Raw genomic sequence first — 16,139 nt, forward strand, 5'->3', positions numbered from 1 at the left:
GGGCAAGCGTAGGTTAAGAAAGAAAAAGGTAAACTTACAGGGAGACGGTGAACAAGTTGTTTTCTTAGAGAACAAGAAAGGATGAGAAACCGGAAGATGAGGGAACACAAGTTAAGACCAAAAGGTCACCCGTAGAACAAGAAAAAGGAGAGTTCAAAAGCAGGGCATAGAGGATAAGGGTAAGCAGTGCAGAGGATACCCAAGACAGCCCCACACAGAAATGGGACCCCAAGGGAGGTCGTCACATAGGATAGCCCAGATAAGCTCACAAGTGTCTCAGTTAGGTCAAAGCGGCATACACTACACAACGTCACCAGCCTCCATCTACAAAACAAAATGGGGGCAATACGTCACCACAGAAAAGAGGGAATATGAAGGTTAGCGTGCAGGGGAGTACACGGGGCAAAGGGATCGGTGCAGGAGAGCGTTATTCGTTTTGTTCAAAGTGAATATAGGGGCGGGGCCGGGCGGCAGTGTTTGAGCCTGCTCCGGATTCCGCATGGGCCAACCGCCGGAACGGGGAACGACACCAACCCAAGTGACCGGCAAAGTCCCCTGGAAGGGAATAGCAGTGAGGGGGTTGGGCGTACGGGGAGAGAGCACCTGGCTTCCTACACTGATTACCCAGGGGCGATGTTTTCACAACCAGGGTACTTGTACCAGGGTTCGGAGATCACTGTTTTTATGTTTGGTTTATGTTTGTCTAGATGTTTCCCTCCCCCCCTCCTTTCGTGTCCGCCTACCCATAGCACACAACTATACCAGAGATGGAGGATCCGCAGATATCCAGCAGAAGGAGCAGGCACAACACCAATCAACCCCCAGGAAAGGATCATAACAGACAACGGAGCAGTCACCCAACGCAGCCAGGATGAGTAAAGAGCTAACAATGGTATCACACAATGTTAAAGGGTTTAATAGTCCTATCAAGCGTCGAATCGCATTTAAAGAATATAGTCGTATGAAAGCTGATATACTCTTTTTACAAGAAACCCACTTTTCACGCACCAATCATCCTAAATACCTAGATAAAAACTACAGAACATTCTATCTGGCTTCAGCCAATGTCAAAAAAAGAGGTGTAGCTATCTTGATACACAATAGACTAGCGTTAACCATAAATAAACAATATTCAGATCAAGAGGGCAGATTCCTCATTCTCATTGGTATGATACAGAGTCAACCCCTGACATTGGCAGCAGTTTACGCCCCATGGGAACAAAGCTCAGCATTCTTTGTCCAGCTCTTTAACAAACTACAGAGTGTTGCGAAGGGAAATATCTTCCTGGCAGGCGATCTCAACCGCACAGTAGACCCCGACTTAGACAGATGTACAGGACTTAACCCGGCCCACAAACAGGACAAACTAACCATACATAAGGGCCTGCAAGACTGTCAGCTGATAGACATCTGGCGGGAACAGCACCCAGGCGCATGGGAATATACTTTTTTTCCCACCCCCACAACCGTTACAGTCGGATAGATTACCTCCTAGTATCAAATAGAGTGGTTCCAGTGGTTGGTCACACTGAGATACATTGAATCTCTTGGTCCGACCACGCACCAGTAGAGTTGAGGTGCACGTTAGATACGCTAGACAGACCTGGAGCAAACTGGAAGCTCAATGCCCCGCAACCGAAAAGGAAATTGACCAGCGGATTAAAGACTATTTCCGGGAAAACAAGGGCAGTGTAACATCACAATCTACGCTCTGGGAGGCCCATAAGGCTACCCTGAGAGGGACACTGATGAACATAGCAGGCAAAAGGAAAAGAGAGAAGGAGGCGAAAATAAAAGATCTGCAGGAGAAACTGGCACACCTCACTGCTCAACACAAAATTAATAAGAGTCAGTCCGTATGGAAAGAACTGAACGATACTAAAACTAAACTTACTCTAGTGCTGTCCTCCCAGGCCGAAAAGGAGTTGGCATGGTCAAAGCGCAAATTCTATGAGAAAGCCAACAAGCCAGATACCCAACTAGCCAATAAGCTCCGAAACAAGCTTCCAAATTTTCGTATAGCATCCATCAAATCTCAGGGGGGGGACCTTACTTCCGATCCTCGACAAATAGTGGAAGTGTTTAAAAATTACTACGTGACACTATATGACGGGGATAAGGCCAGCCACACCCAAAAGACCGCAGAAACACTAACGACTTTTCTAAAGGAGGCAAATCTACCTACCTTGAGAAGGGAGGATAGGGAGGCACTACAGAGTGACTTCACCCTGGAGGAAATTACAGAGGTAATGAAGTCCCTTAAACCAGCTAAAGCCCCTGGACCAGATGGATTTTCAAATTTATACTATAAGAAATTTTGTAAGATCCTGGCTCCCCACTTGCTGAAATTATTTAATGGGATTCTAGCAGGGGCGCCCTTCCCAGCACAGATGCTCCAGGCGTCCATCTCGTTGATCCACAAACCCGGTAAGGACCCGGCAGACTGTAAGAGCTACCGGTCGATATCCCTGATTAATTCGGTTGTTAAAATCTTCTCTAAATTAATAGCTAACAGGGTGGGCATTGTCCTTCCTGGGTTGATTCACCCGGATCAAGTAGGCTTTATAGGGGGCAGGCAGGCAGCAGACAATACCAGGCGGATTGTAGATTTGATTGATCTGGCAAAAAGGAAAAACATCCCGTCCATGGTATTAAGTCTGGATGCCGAAAAGGCCTTTGATAGGATCGACTGGCCCTACCTCAGAGAGACGCTGGGGGCGTTTGGCATCGAGGGGCGCCTTCTAGAGGCAATACTAGCCCTATACAATGGTCCCACAGCAAGAGTGCGACACCAGGGTTTTCCCTCGGAGGTATTTAACATCCGTAGCGGGACAAGACATGGATGCCCACTGTCACCGTTGTTATTTGCTCTCTGTATTGAACCACTAGCGGCCCATATCAGATTATGCCCAGGTATAGCAGGGATAGATGTAGGAGAGCAGACGCACAAGGTGGCGTTATACGCGGATGACGTGATTTTAACGTTATCAAAACCCCTCACCTCCCTACCCAACGTCTTTGCGATCTTAAGAACATTCAACATGGTGTCGGGATTTAAAATTAACCAGACCAAGTCGGAAGCTCTTAACATCAATCTAAACAAGCCGGTCGAAAAACTGATAGAGCTCAATTTCAATTTTAAATGGCAACCCTCCGCCATCAAATATTTAAGGGTATATATCACAAAGGAATACAAAACACTATACAAAGCTAACTTCCCTAGAATAATGAAGAAACTGAGGGAGGATCTCAGGGTTTGGGCGGGCTACGGTATATCATGGTTTGGGAGGATTACTAGTGTTAAAATTAACCTGCTACCCAAAATGTTATATCTGTTTCAAGCCCTCCCAATACCTCTCATTCGGGCTGAGGTCCTAGCACTCCAGGCTCACATTATTCAATTTATCTTAATATATAAAATCGAATGGTTAGTGAGGTTAGTGCTATCTGCGGTGAATCTGATTGGTCCGTGACTCTCATTGGCCAAGAGGTACGCCCCACTGTGACATCACCTCCTTCACTCTCACACACTTGCAGTCACACCACACGCCCAGAACCACACACACACACACACACACACACACACACACACACACACACACACACACACACACACACACACACACACACACACACACACACACACACACACACACACGCTGTCACCCCTGTGTACACACTGTCATGCTTACTCCCCTGTAGCTGACACTCATGCTTACTCCCCTGTAGCTGACACTCATGCTTACTCCCCTGTAGCTGACACTCATGCTTACTCCCCTGTAGCCAGAACTGTAGGCACAACGGACGAAGCGCACTCCCTATAGCCGCGCACATTCAACCGCGACACTCCCTGTACACATGGCCGGCCATATGGCCTCCTTCATATGCACATGCCCGGACTAACCGCCGGAACAACCGCACTCCCTATAGCCGCGCACATTCAACCGCCATTCTCCCTCCGCAGTCGCCGGCCGACAGTCCCTGTGCACATGGCCGCCCATATGGCCTCCGCACACACACGACGACACTCCCACGCACGATCAAGACTGCCTTACTAAAAACACATATTCAAATATAAATATATATCAAAACAATGGCGTGCATCACTACGCACTTTACATTTTTATTACAACAATGCCTGCCCGTACCTTCACCTACGCACTCTTTATTTACTTTCTAAAATGGCCGCCACACGAATTTACAACATGTACCTTACATTGACATTATACAATGTCCCGCTTTGCCAATGTTACATTATTTCCCTTAATAACATTGTTTTATTACTTAACTTTATTAAATCGCCGCAATACTACATTTAATTTACATTATTAAATGTCCGCATTCACAATATGTGTGTTTAACATTAACAAATCACCGGCAGCCTTCACCTACGCACTCTTAATTTAATTTCAAAAATGGCCGCCACACACACTTACAACATCTACATTTCATTTACATTATTTTATTCCAGCCCACCCCCTTCCCCCTCCCCCCTCTTACCCGACCACCAAATCACACTTTCCCCCCGCTCCGCTCCTTCCCGCCCGCTACGCAATGGACGACTTCACGGCCACGCCACCGCTCCAGCACCACCACTTACTTGCCCAACACTGCTCCGCTACTTACTGGCCGCTACTTACCGCCCTTCACCGCCGCTCCGTTACTTAACGGCCGCATTCACTGGCGACAGCTCCAGCCCCCACACGGCTCTGAGGGGAGTGGGCTCTTGGCCCCCCGCCAAAGCACGCTCCCCATCCCCGAGATCGCTCCTCCGGCTCTCTCCACCTCTCCCTGCAGCCACAGGGAGGGGAGATGCGTGCGCCTCCGCCGCGAGCCCGCTCCCCGGCGCTCTCCCACTTCCCCCCAACCCCCAGAGCACGCTCTCTCAGGATCACCCCCACACACGCCGCTACCCCCCTTCACACACGCCGCTTACCCGTCTCAACATCCCCGACAACGGACACCGCCGAGGAGCACGAGGTGGAGGAGAGCGTCAGGGAGGTGGTGCCGCGCACTACCTCCTCTATGCCACCGGGAGCCGGAGGAGGCCAGGAGTGGGGAGAGACAGACTGGTAGCCCGAGGAGGAGCGCGCCAGGCTGCCAGGTGAGGAAACGCAGGGGGAGGGATCCCTGCCTTTCATGCAACCTCCCCCCCCTGCCTTTCATGCAACCTCCCCCCCCCTGCCTTTCATGCAACCTCCCCCCCCCCTGCCTTTCATGCAACCTCCCCCCCCCCTGCCTTTCATGCAACCTCCCCCCCCCTGCCTTTCATGCAACCTCCCCCCCCCTGCCTTTCATGCAACCTCCCCCCCCTGCCTTTCATGCAACCTCCCCCCCCTGCCTTTCATGCACCCCCCCCTGCCTTTCATGCAACCCCCCCCTGCCTTTCATGCAACCCCCCCCCTGCCTTCATGCAACCTCCCCCCCCCCTGCCTTTCATGCAACCTCCCCCCCCCTGCCTTTCATGCAACCTCCCCCCCCTGCCTTTCATGCAACCTCCCCCCCCCTGCCTTTCATGCAACCTCCCCCCCCTGCCTTTCATGCAACCTCCCCCCCCCTGCCTTTCATGCAACCTCCCCCCCTGCCTTTCATGCAACCTCCCCCCCCTGCCTTTCATGCAACCTCCCCCCCCCTGCCTTTCATGCAACCTCCCCCCCCCTGCCTTTCATGCAACCTCCCCCCCCCTGCCTTTCATGCAACCTCCCCCCGCCTGCCTTTCATGCAACCTCCCCCCCTGCCTTCCATGCAACCTCCCCCCCCCTGCCTTTCATGCAACCTCCCCCCCCCTGCCTTTCATGCAACCTCCCCCCCCTGCCTTTCATGCAACCTCCCCCCCCTGCCTTTCATGCAACCTCCCCCCCCTGCCTTTCATGCAACCTCCCCCCCCTGCCTTTCATGCAACCTCCCCCCGCCTGCCTTTCATGCAACCTCCCCCCCTGCCTTTCATGCAACCTCCCCCCCCCTGCCTTTCATGCAACCTCCCCCCCCTGCCTTTCATGCAACCTCCCCCCCCTGCCTTTCATGCAACCTCCCCCCCCTGCCTTTCATGCAACCTCCCCCCCCCTGCCCTTTCATGCAACCTCCCCCCCCCTGCCTTTCATGCAACCTCCCCCCGCCTGCCTTTCATGCAACCTCCCCCCCCTGCCTTTCATGCAACCTCCCCCCCCCTGCCTTCATGCAACCTCCCCCCCCCCTGCCTTTCATGCAACCTCCCCCCCTGCCTTTCATGCAACCTCCCCCCCCTGCCTTTCATGCAACTCCCCCCCTGCCTTTCATGCAACCTCCCCCCCTGCCTTTCATGCAACCTCCCCTCCCCTGCCTTTCATGCAACCTCCCCCCTTGCCTTTCATGCAACCTCCCCCCCTCCCTGCCTTTCATGCAACCTCCCCCCCTCCCTGCCTTTCATGCAACCTCCCCCCTCCCTGCCTTTCACGCAACCCCCCCCTGCCTTTCACGCACCCCCCCCTGCCTTTCACGCAACCCCCCCCCTCCCTGCCCTTCATGCAACCCCCCCCTCCTGCCTTTCACGCAACCCCCCTCCCCTCCCTGCCTTTCACGCAACCCCCCCCTCCCTGCCTTTCACGCAACCCCCCCCCCCTCCCTGCCTTTCACGCAACCCCCCCTCCCTGCCTTTCACGCAACCCCCCTCCCTGCCTTTCACGCAACCCCCCCCTCCCTGCCTTTCACGCAACCCCCCTCCCCTCCCTGCCTTTCACGCAACCCCCCCCCCTCCCTGCCTTTCACGCAACCCCCCCCCCTCCCTGCCTTTCACGCAACCTCCCCCCCCTCCCTGCCTTTCACGCAACCCCCCCCTCCCTGCCTTTGACGCCCCCCCCTGCCTTTGACGCCCCCCCCCCTGCCTTTGACGCCCCCCCCCTGCCTTTGACACCCCCCCCCTGCCTTTGACACCCCCCCTGCCTTTGACACCCCCCCCCTGCCTTTGACGCCCCCTGCCTTTGACGCCCCCCCGCCTTTGACGCCCCCCCCCTGCCTTTGACGCCCCCCCCTGCCTTTGACGCCCCCCCCCTGCCTTTGAACGCCCCCCCCCTGCCTTTGACGCCCCCCCCCTGCCTTTGACACCCCCCTGCCTTTGACGCCCCCCCTGCCTTTGACACCCCCCTGCCTTTGACGCCCCCCCTGCCTTTGACGCCCCCCTGCCTTTAACGCCCCCCCCCCTGCATTTGACGCCCCCCCCCTGCCTTTGACGCCCCCCCCTGCCTTTGACGCACCCCCCCCTGCCTTTGACGCACCCCCCCTGCCTTTGAGGCCCCCCCCTGCCTCCGGCCAACGCCGGGTTATACACACACACCTCTCCTCCTCCCCCCCATCACACTCACCTCCCTTCACCGGCATGACCCCCTTCCTCCCTCGCGCCATCCAATTGAGAAGATGGCGTCACCCGGAAGTACAGGTAGGTGTCGCGTGTGTGTCGCTCCCCCACCTCCCCCACTTCACCCACCTCACCCCCCCCCCCCGCTTCACCCACCTCACCCCCCCCCCACTTCACCCACCTCACCCCCCCCCCACTTCACCCACCTCACCCCCCCCCACTTCACCCACTTCCCCCAGCACGCTCTCTAAGCTCAACATCCGAGGAGCAGGAGGAGGGCGGCAGGGGGTTAATACCTCCTTTGTGCCACTGGGAGTCGGCGGAGGCCACGAGGGGGAGACAACCAGTGGCAGCCCGAGGAGCGTGGCATGCTGGCAGGTGAGGAAATGCAGGGGGAGGAATCCATGCCTTTGACGCACCCACCTTGCCTTGACGGCGCCCCCCCCTTGCCTTTGACGCCCTCCCTCCCCCTGCCTTTGAGGCCCCCCCAGCCTTTGACGCCCCCCCTGCCTCCGGCCAACGCCGGGTATACACACACGCACACACCTCTCTTCACACCCCCCCCCCCATCACACTCACCTCCCTCCCCGGCGCTCACTCCCCCTGCCTTTCACTCCCCCCCTCCCTGCCTCCGCGTCCCCCTCCTGTCCACTGTCGTCGTCTCCCTCCTGTCCACTGTCGTCGTCCCCCTCCTGTCCACTGTCGTCGTCCCCCTCCTGTCCACTGTCGTCGTCCCCCTCCTGTCCACTGTCGTCGTCCCCCTCCTGTCCACTGTCGTCGTCCCCCTCCTGTCCACTGTCGTCGTCCCCCTCCTGTCCACTGTCGTCGTCCCCCTCCTGTCCACTGTCGTCGTCCCCCTCCTGTCCACTGTCGTCGTCCCCCTCCTGTCCACTGTCGTCCCGTCCCCCTCCTGTCCACTGTCGTCGTCCCCCTCCTGTCCACTGTCGTCGTCCCGCTCCTGTCCACTGTCGTCGTCCCCCTCCTGTCCACTGTCGTCGTCCCCCTCCTGTCCACTGTCGTCGTCCCCCTCCTGTCCACTGTCGTCGTCCCCCTCCTGTCCACTGTCGTCGTCCCCCTCCTGTCCACTGTCGTCGTCCCCCTCCTGTCCACTGTCGTCGTCCCCCTCCTGTCCACTGTCGTCGTCCCCCTCCTGTCCACTGTCGTCGTCCCCCTCCTGTCCACTGTCGTCGTCCCCCTCCTGTCCACTGTCCCGTCCCCTCCTGTCCACTGTCCCCTCCTGTCCACTGTCCCCTCCTGTCCACTGTCCCCGTCCCGTCCACTCTCATCCCCCTCCTGTCCACTCTCACCCCCCCTCCTGTCCACTCTCACCCCCCCTCCTGTCCACTTCCCTCCCCTCCTGTCCACTTCCCTCCCCTCCTGTCCACTGTCACCCCCCCCCTGTCCACTATCCCCCCCTGTCCACTATCCCCCCTCCTGTCCACTGTCCCCCCCCCCTCCCTGTCCACTCCCCCCCCCTCCTGTCCACTGTCCCCCCCCTCCTGTCCACTGTCCCCCCCCCTCCTGTCCACTGTCCCCCCCCTCCTGTCCACTGTCCCCCCCCTCCTGTCCACTGTCCCCCCCTCCTGTCCACTGTCCCCCCCTCCTGTCCACTGTCTCCCCCTCCTGTCCACTGTCTCCCCCTCCTGTCCACTGTCTCCCCCTCCTGTCCACTGTCTCCCCCTCCTGTCCACTGTCCCCCCCTCCTGTCCACTGTCCCCCCCTCCTGTCCACTGTCCCCCCCTCCTGTCCACTGTCCCCCGCCCCCACTGTCCCCCGCCCCCCCACACATGTCCACTGCCCCCCCTCCTGTCCACTGTCACCCTCTCCTGTCCACTGTCCTCGTCCCCTCCTGTCCACTGTCCCCATCCCTCCCCGTCTCCTGTCCATTGTCCCTCCCCCCACCTTTTCCTAGCGGGAAATTTCACTCACGGGCAACGCCGGGTCTCTCAGCTAGTTTGGAATAAAAAAAAAACACGAATTGCGAGAAACATACTGACAAAGCCAGTGACGAGAGGAGGGTTAGCGGTACCTTGCTTGTTGGCATACTATAAGGCGGCACAATTATGCCAAATTGTCCAGTGGCACTCGAACCCAGCAAAAAGAAGGTAGGTTGCCCTAGATAAAGAATGTTGCGCACCAGTAACACTTCATGATCTGATCTGGCTTCCAAAACAGTGTAAGAAATCAATAGGGTTGCCACTCTGTGCAGTTGCGAACTCGCTGGCGGTCTGGGAGTCATCTAAATTTAAAGCTAAGTTGACCACACAACAGTCATTGATGACCCCCCCTGGTGGGGAATCCAGATTTTGCTCCAGGGCTGTTAGGCGACAAATTTATAAAGTGGACGCAGGGGGATATCCAAGATTAAAAGACCTGGAGGAAAGGAAATTTATCAAGACGTTCGATATGATTAAGGATGAGAAAAAGCTACCCAACACAGAACTCTTTAGATTCCTACAGGTCAGGGCATTCTATAATAAATTCCCGGTTCGTCCTGCACAAACCAATTTTGAACAGCTGTGTTCCAGAGAACGGACACAAGGGGACTAACCTCTAGGATGTATGGGGAGGTGATCTGTCCAGAGACATCTGACGCCCCTCGACTGAAATATATGCGACAGTGGGAGACAGATTTAGGGGAGACGTTAGAGGACGAGGAATGGGACCAAATATTGCAAGCGGCGGCCAAAAGCTCAATATGTGCCACGTTAAAGGAGAACGCATATAAAGTCCTTATGCGGTGGTACCATACCCCATTGAAATGATCTAAATTTGTCAGGGGCTATTCCTCGCTATGCCCAAAACAGTGTGGGGCAGTAGCTGATTTAAAGCATATGCTGTGGTCCTGCCCGAAAGTGGTCCCGATTTGGGAATCTATTAGAGAATGGCTACAAAGGATCCTCAATTTGGAGGTCCCACTGGACCCGTGGCTGTTCCTCGTGGGCAGACGGCCTCAGGGTGTGTCCAATGCGACACACAAACTGGTTATGCATTTTGCAACCGCCACGAGGTGCGAGATTGCAGCAGTATGGAAACAGCAGGAATTACCAACCATACCCAAAATCAGGAACAGAATTTGGCATGTTTGCCAGATGGAACAGTTGACGAGTTGGGTCAACGAATCTGGCTCCAAATTTCTAAAAATATGGGACCCATGGTTAGCCCAAACAGACATCCCGGGGATAGACGCCGACACAATTCTGCACTAATAAACGCAAATGCGTTCTCCTTTGACGGAGCAGACCTGACGACGACATAGAGACAAAGAGAGTAGAGCGCTTCAGGGAAAAATCGGTCAACTGAATACCCTCATGAACACGAATTTACAATCATCATTTTATACGGTTACATTACCCTTTTCACCCACTGTATGCAAGTGTATGTATGTGTGTGTGTGTGTGTGTGTGTATGCATATGTATATATGTGTGTGTGTGTGTGTGTGTATGTATATATCTGTGTGTGTGTGTATTTGTATGCATGTGTATGTATATGTGTGTGTGTATATATGTGTGTGTGTGTGTGTGTGTGTGTGTGTGTGTGTGTGTGTGTGTGTGTGTGTGTATGCATATGTATATGTGTGAGTGTGTGTCTTTGTATGCATGTGTATATGTGTGTGTGTGTGTTTGTATGCATGTGTATGTATATGTATGCATGTGTATATGTGCGTGTGTGTGTTTGTATGCATGTGTATGTATATGTGTGTGTATGCATGTGTATATGTGTGTGTGTGTGTGTGTGTATGTATATGTGTGTTGTGTGTGTGTGTATGCATGTGTATATGTGTGTGTGTGTATGCATGTGTATGTGTGTGTTTGTATGTGTGTGTATTTGTGTGTCTGCACAAGTCTAATAAAATTTTAATTTTTACCAATGTTTTTTTTTTAATAAATAATAAATCAGACACACACACACACACACCACACACACACACACACACACACACACACACACACACACTATACTTCCGAAAAGCATGTGGCACTGGCACGCACGGCCGCATGCATATATAACAACATCAGGAAGTGGGGGATTAAGAAAACTTTTCACTGAGAGACGGAGTACCTATTGTTCTTCATTGAAGTGGGACGCTCCCAATGAAGCGAGGGGGGGGGGGGTTGTGATGACATCACTTACCCCTGCTGCTTTCAGGGAAAATCTGTCAACTGAATACCCTCATGAACACGAATTTACAATCATCATTTTATACGGTTACATTACCCTTTTCACCCACTGTTCCACTACACACGCGATTTTATTTGTTACTGGTCCTGTATTAGACGCCCTTACCACTTCCTATATCCACCTTGATTATAAATAGGATTTCTCCCCTCTGCAGACTGTCCCTGTCCCTCGCTGTCTCTCCCTGTGCCTCACTGTCTCTCTACTTCCTCTGCACTGTCCCTGTGCCTCGCTGTCTTGCTATATATAATATATATATATATATATATATATATATATATATATATATATATCTCCCCCAGCCTCGCGCTCTCTCCCCTCTGCAGACTTTACCTGTGCCTCGCTGTATATATCTACCCCAGCCTCCCTCTCTCCCCTCAGCAGACTGTACCTGTGCCTCGCTGTATTCAGTAAAGACTACCTTCCGGAGGCCACGCCAAGCAGGGACTGCGGCCTGCCGGCGGCAGACGGATCCCCGCCAAGGTACAGACGGTACGGAGCTGCGGTGATATTATCCACGCTGGAATTCACCCCACGCATAGGAGGACATCAAGGCGAATCCAAACCCAGTGGTATAGCGGCACCCCTGGCTGGAGCCAGGGCAGGTATCGTTATAAAGTGCACCAACAGAGTACTCACACGGGACTAGTGGCTGCGCAGTCACACATACCTATCTCACTTGAAGGGACATATTGTGTGGGGTTACTGGACACGGGGTGGGATAATCCGGTGAAGGGGGTAGCAACCTGCGAGACGCAGTAGTTAGTGTCTCCTCTAGGGAGGGACACCTGTTCATCATATGCACAAGTACGTTTGCAATAGTAAAGTCATTGGTTGGTTTACATGCGGTGTGTGTAGTGATATATATTGTCCTGCGAGGAACCACTCCCCCTCTGGTGGGAGCCATCGCAGTGGAGGCGCTGCACTGAGTACGAGGTTACTCATATTATTATACGTGCCCGAGGTTCCCCGTGGCGGAAGCTCAGCCCTCCTGTGAGCCTAACAGGTAAAGCACCACACCTGGTAACATTAGATTCCCCGCGCACCCACACTATATGCGATGGGGTGGGGGAATACCCGTTACATTTGGAGGCGCTGCTGAGATCCTACCTGGGGTGCCCTATTCCATATCAAATTGTCCAATTTGAATTCCATCATGTCCGTGCCATCCAGGCAAGAGGTAAATGACTGGGCCTTAGCGCGCCGCGTGTCCCCAAGGCGCGTGCTTGCAGTGGTGGGAGTATCCAATGATACGGACTTCTTCACAGTACGCACACAAGTAAGGACTTGTCCGGGACTGACCACTGCCCGGATGGTAGACTTTAAACTTGATGCTGACGGCCGGGGGACCACCTACCTCCTGACCACCGAATGTGACATATGCTCAGAGACTGATCCCCATGTATTAAACCTACCAGAACTCTCCGCAGAGGACTGTCTCATGATATATCCTGACACACAGGCTCCCGAAGAAACCGTCCGCCAGTTCTGCGCCAACCATATATATATTGTCCTGCGAGGAACAACTCCCCCTCTGGTGGGAGCCATCGCAGGTGGAGGCGCTGCACCGAGTACGAGGTTACTCATATTATTATACGTGCCACAGGTTCCCCATGGCGAAAGCTCAGCCCTCCTGTGAGCCCTAACAGGTAAAGCACCACACCTGGTAACATTAGATTCCCCGCGCACCCACACTATATGCGATGGGTTGGGGGAATACCCGTTACATAAAATAACCCCCATTATCTCCCAGTCCCTGTGATACCGGGAGGATTGACCCCTCCAGTGCCAGAGGCTCCCCCTCACTATCAGAGGCTCAGCCTCTCAGGCTCCTGTGTGTAAGGAAGCTCAGAACAGCACTGGGATAATGTGCACAGGTCACACAAGGGAGGGGAAGGGAGGAGGAGGAAAGCACTTACCCAATAACACAGGCTGAAGATCTCTGTGCAGCAGGGGGTGGGCAATGTGAGGGGGACACAGGAAAATGGACTTAGAGGCTTCAGAGCCTATTCCTCAGTGTGTGTCCCCCCCTCAGTGCCTGAGATGTGCACTTTATCCCCTCCTCACTGTGTGAGTACTTCCTATGGAGGGTGGGGGGAGCCCCTGTGATCTCTCAGTCCTTCCCTGTGGGAGTGACCTGGATCCCTCCTCAGGATGTGGGACAGTCTGTGCTCAGGATCAGTGTTTCCAGCCGGAATCAAATCTCAAACACCAGGGAATCCGGCTGTGACCATAGAGAGGGGAGAGAAGAGGCCTGAGCGCCTCTAACCAGCTCCTCCTGAGCGTCTGTGGAACAGTGACCCCTGGTGGGCTGCTTAGCAAGGTACAGTGAATGCACCCTGGTGAGAACTGCACATGGTGCTGGCTGTGCACTGGTGAGCAACATTGTGACGCGTGTGCGTGTGCGTGTGCGTGTTTGTCTTACTCTGTCTTACTCTGTGTCCATGTATTTTTTTTATATGATTGTAATATCAAACCATTCTCATAGTTGGGCATTATTTGTCTATTTTATTAAATTGATATATTTTACTTCTATTGGTTTATTGCGCTCCCTTCCCCCCCCTTTTTTTTTTGTTTTTTTCATATGTATGGATTGAGAGTATCCCCTATGGGAGCTGCATTTTTTCCCTTTAGTTATGAATATTGCACTGTTTTAAAAAAAAAAAAAAAATTATGACTGCCCACTGCCTTTTTTAAGTTACTGTTATACTTGTATATTAGTCACTTTCCAAATTAAGCTCGGGTTCTTGTTTGTTTGTTTGTTTGTGTGTGTGGGTATATATATATGTTATTTATAATTAATTAGCACATATAGTTAATACTATCTTATTTTTCACTCACATTCACACCCCTCACTAGGCGCTGCTTTATTGTTTTGTTTGTCATATATATATATATATATATATATATATATATATATACACAGTGTTCGACAATTATATACATTTACTCGCCAGGGGCGGGTGGATTTAACACCCGGGCGAGTAAACATTGGCCCATGCAGCACACATGTGTTTTTTAAATATCCCGCGCTCGCGCTGCTGCTTTTCCCGCGCTCGCACTGGAGAAAAAAAAAAAAAAGCCGGAGGCGGGTTCATTTTGTTGGGGGAGATTACCCCGCCTCCGGCTCTCTGAGCAGTGGCCTCCCTCCTCAGCGCTTCTAGTCCTCCCCCTTCCACGCCTGTCTGCCTCAGGCCCCTGCAGGGCCATCTGTCGCCCCCCCCTCCCTCCCATCGGGCCATCTGTCGCCCCCCCCCTCCCTCCCATCGGGCCATCTGTCGCCCCCCCCTCCCTCCCATCGGGCCATCTGTCGCCCCCCCCCTCCCTCCCATCGGGCCATCTGTCACCCTCTCATCGGGCCATCTGTCGCCCCCCCCCTCACTTCCATCGGGCCATCTGTGCCCCCCCCGTCCCATCGGGCCATCCGCCCCCCCCCCCCCACCCCAATCTCTCCCGGCCTCCGTGACCCCGCGTGACAGCTCGGATCAGTGAGAAGATGGTCTCCTCCTTCACCATCTTCAGCCACTGAGCTGAGGCTGCCGCTGCCCTCATGTCCCGGCCGCATCACTAGCCCCCCCACTCCTCTCTCCCCTGTGTCCGGATCCTTCACTGCCACCCGGTGACCCGCGTGACAGCCGCCGAGGGCGACACCCGGCATGCCGGTTCCTCGCCTGTCACAGAGACCAGAGACCACAGCGATCCACGGTGAGTAAGGGGGGGGGGGAGAGTGTGTGTGTGTGTGTGTGTGTGTGTGTGTGTGTAGGGGGGAGTGTGTGTGTGTGTAGGGGGGAGTGTGTGTGTGTGTGTGTGTGTGTGTATGTGTGTGTGTTGGGGGGAGTGTGTGTGTATGTGTGTGTGTGTGTGGGGGGGGGGGGGGGAGGGGGGAGAGAGAGACCACAAGTAGTCAGTCACCTACCCAGTCAGTCACCTACCCACCCAGTCAGTCACCTACCTACCCAACCCACACACCCACCCACCCAGTCACCTACCTACCCAACCACCCACCCAGTCAGTCAGTCACCCACCCAACAAGTCAGTCACCTACCCACCCACCCAACAAGTCAGTCACCTACCCACCCACCCAACAAGTCAGTCACCTACCCACCCACCCAACAAGTCAGTCACCTACCCACCCACCCACCCACCCAACCACCTACCCAGTCTGTCAGTCAGTCAACTACCCAGTCTGTCAGTCAGTCAGTCACCTACCCAGTCTGTCAGTCAGTCACCTACCCAGTCAGTCAGTCAGTCACCTACCCAGTCTGTCAGTCAGTCACCTACCCAGTCTGTCAGTCAGTCACCTACCCAGTCAGTCAGTCAGTCACCAACCCAGTCAGTCAGTCACCTACCCAGTCATTCACCTACCCAGTCAGTTAGTCACCTACCCAGTCAGTCAGTCAAGTCAGTCACCTACCCAGTCAGTCAGTCAGTCACCTACCCAGTCTGTCAGTCAGTCACCTACCCAGTCAGTCAGTCAAGTCAGTCACCTACCCAGTGTGTGTGTGTGTGTGTGTGTGTGTGTGTGTGTGTGTGTGTGTGTGTGTGTAGGGGGGAGTGTGTGTGTGTGTGTGTGTGTGTGTGTGTGTGTGTGTGTGTGTGTGTGTGTGGAGGGGGGAGAGAGAGACCACA

The 16,139-nt window shown here is 54.2% G+C and overlaps 1 protein-coding gene across 1 annotated transcript in view; it reads right to left on the reverse strand.

Moving 5' to 3' along the window:
• Nucleotides 1-13,716, reverse strand: part of LOC142488357 (uncharacterized) — a 76,173-nt gene extending 62,457 nt beyond the window's left edge. Inside the window, exon 1 of the mRNA XM_075588780.1 lies at nt 13,430-13,716. The gene's annotated coding sequence lies outside the window, so the exon portion shown is untranslated. The remainder of the gene's footprint in view (nt 1-13,429) is intronic.
• Nucleotides 13,717-16,139: the final 2,423 nt, after the last annotated feature.

The sequence above is a fragment of the Ascaphus truei genome, chromosome 2 (assembly GCF_040206685.1).
Source record: "Ascaphus truei isolate aAscTru1 chromosome 2, aAscTru1.hap1, whole genome shotgun sequence".
NCBI classification, from domain to species: Eukaryota; Metazoa; Chordata; class Amphibia; order Anura; family Ascaphidae; genus Ascaphus; species Ascaphus truei.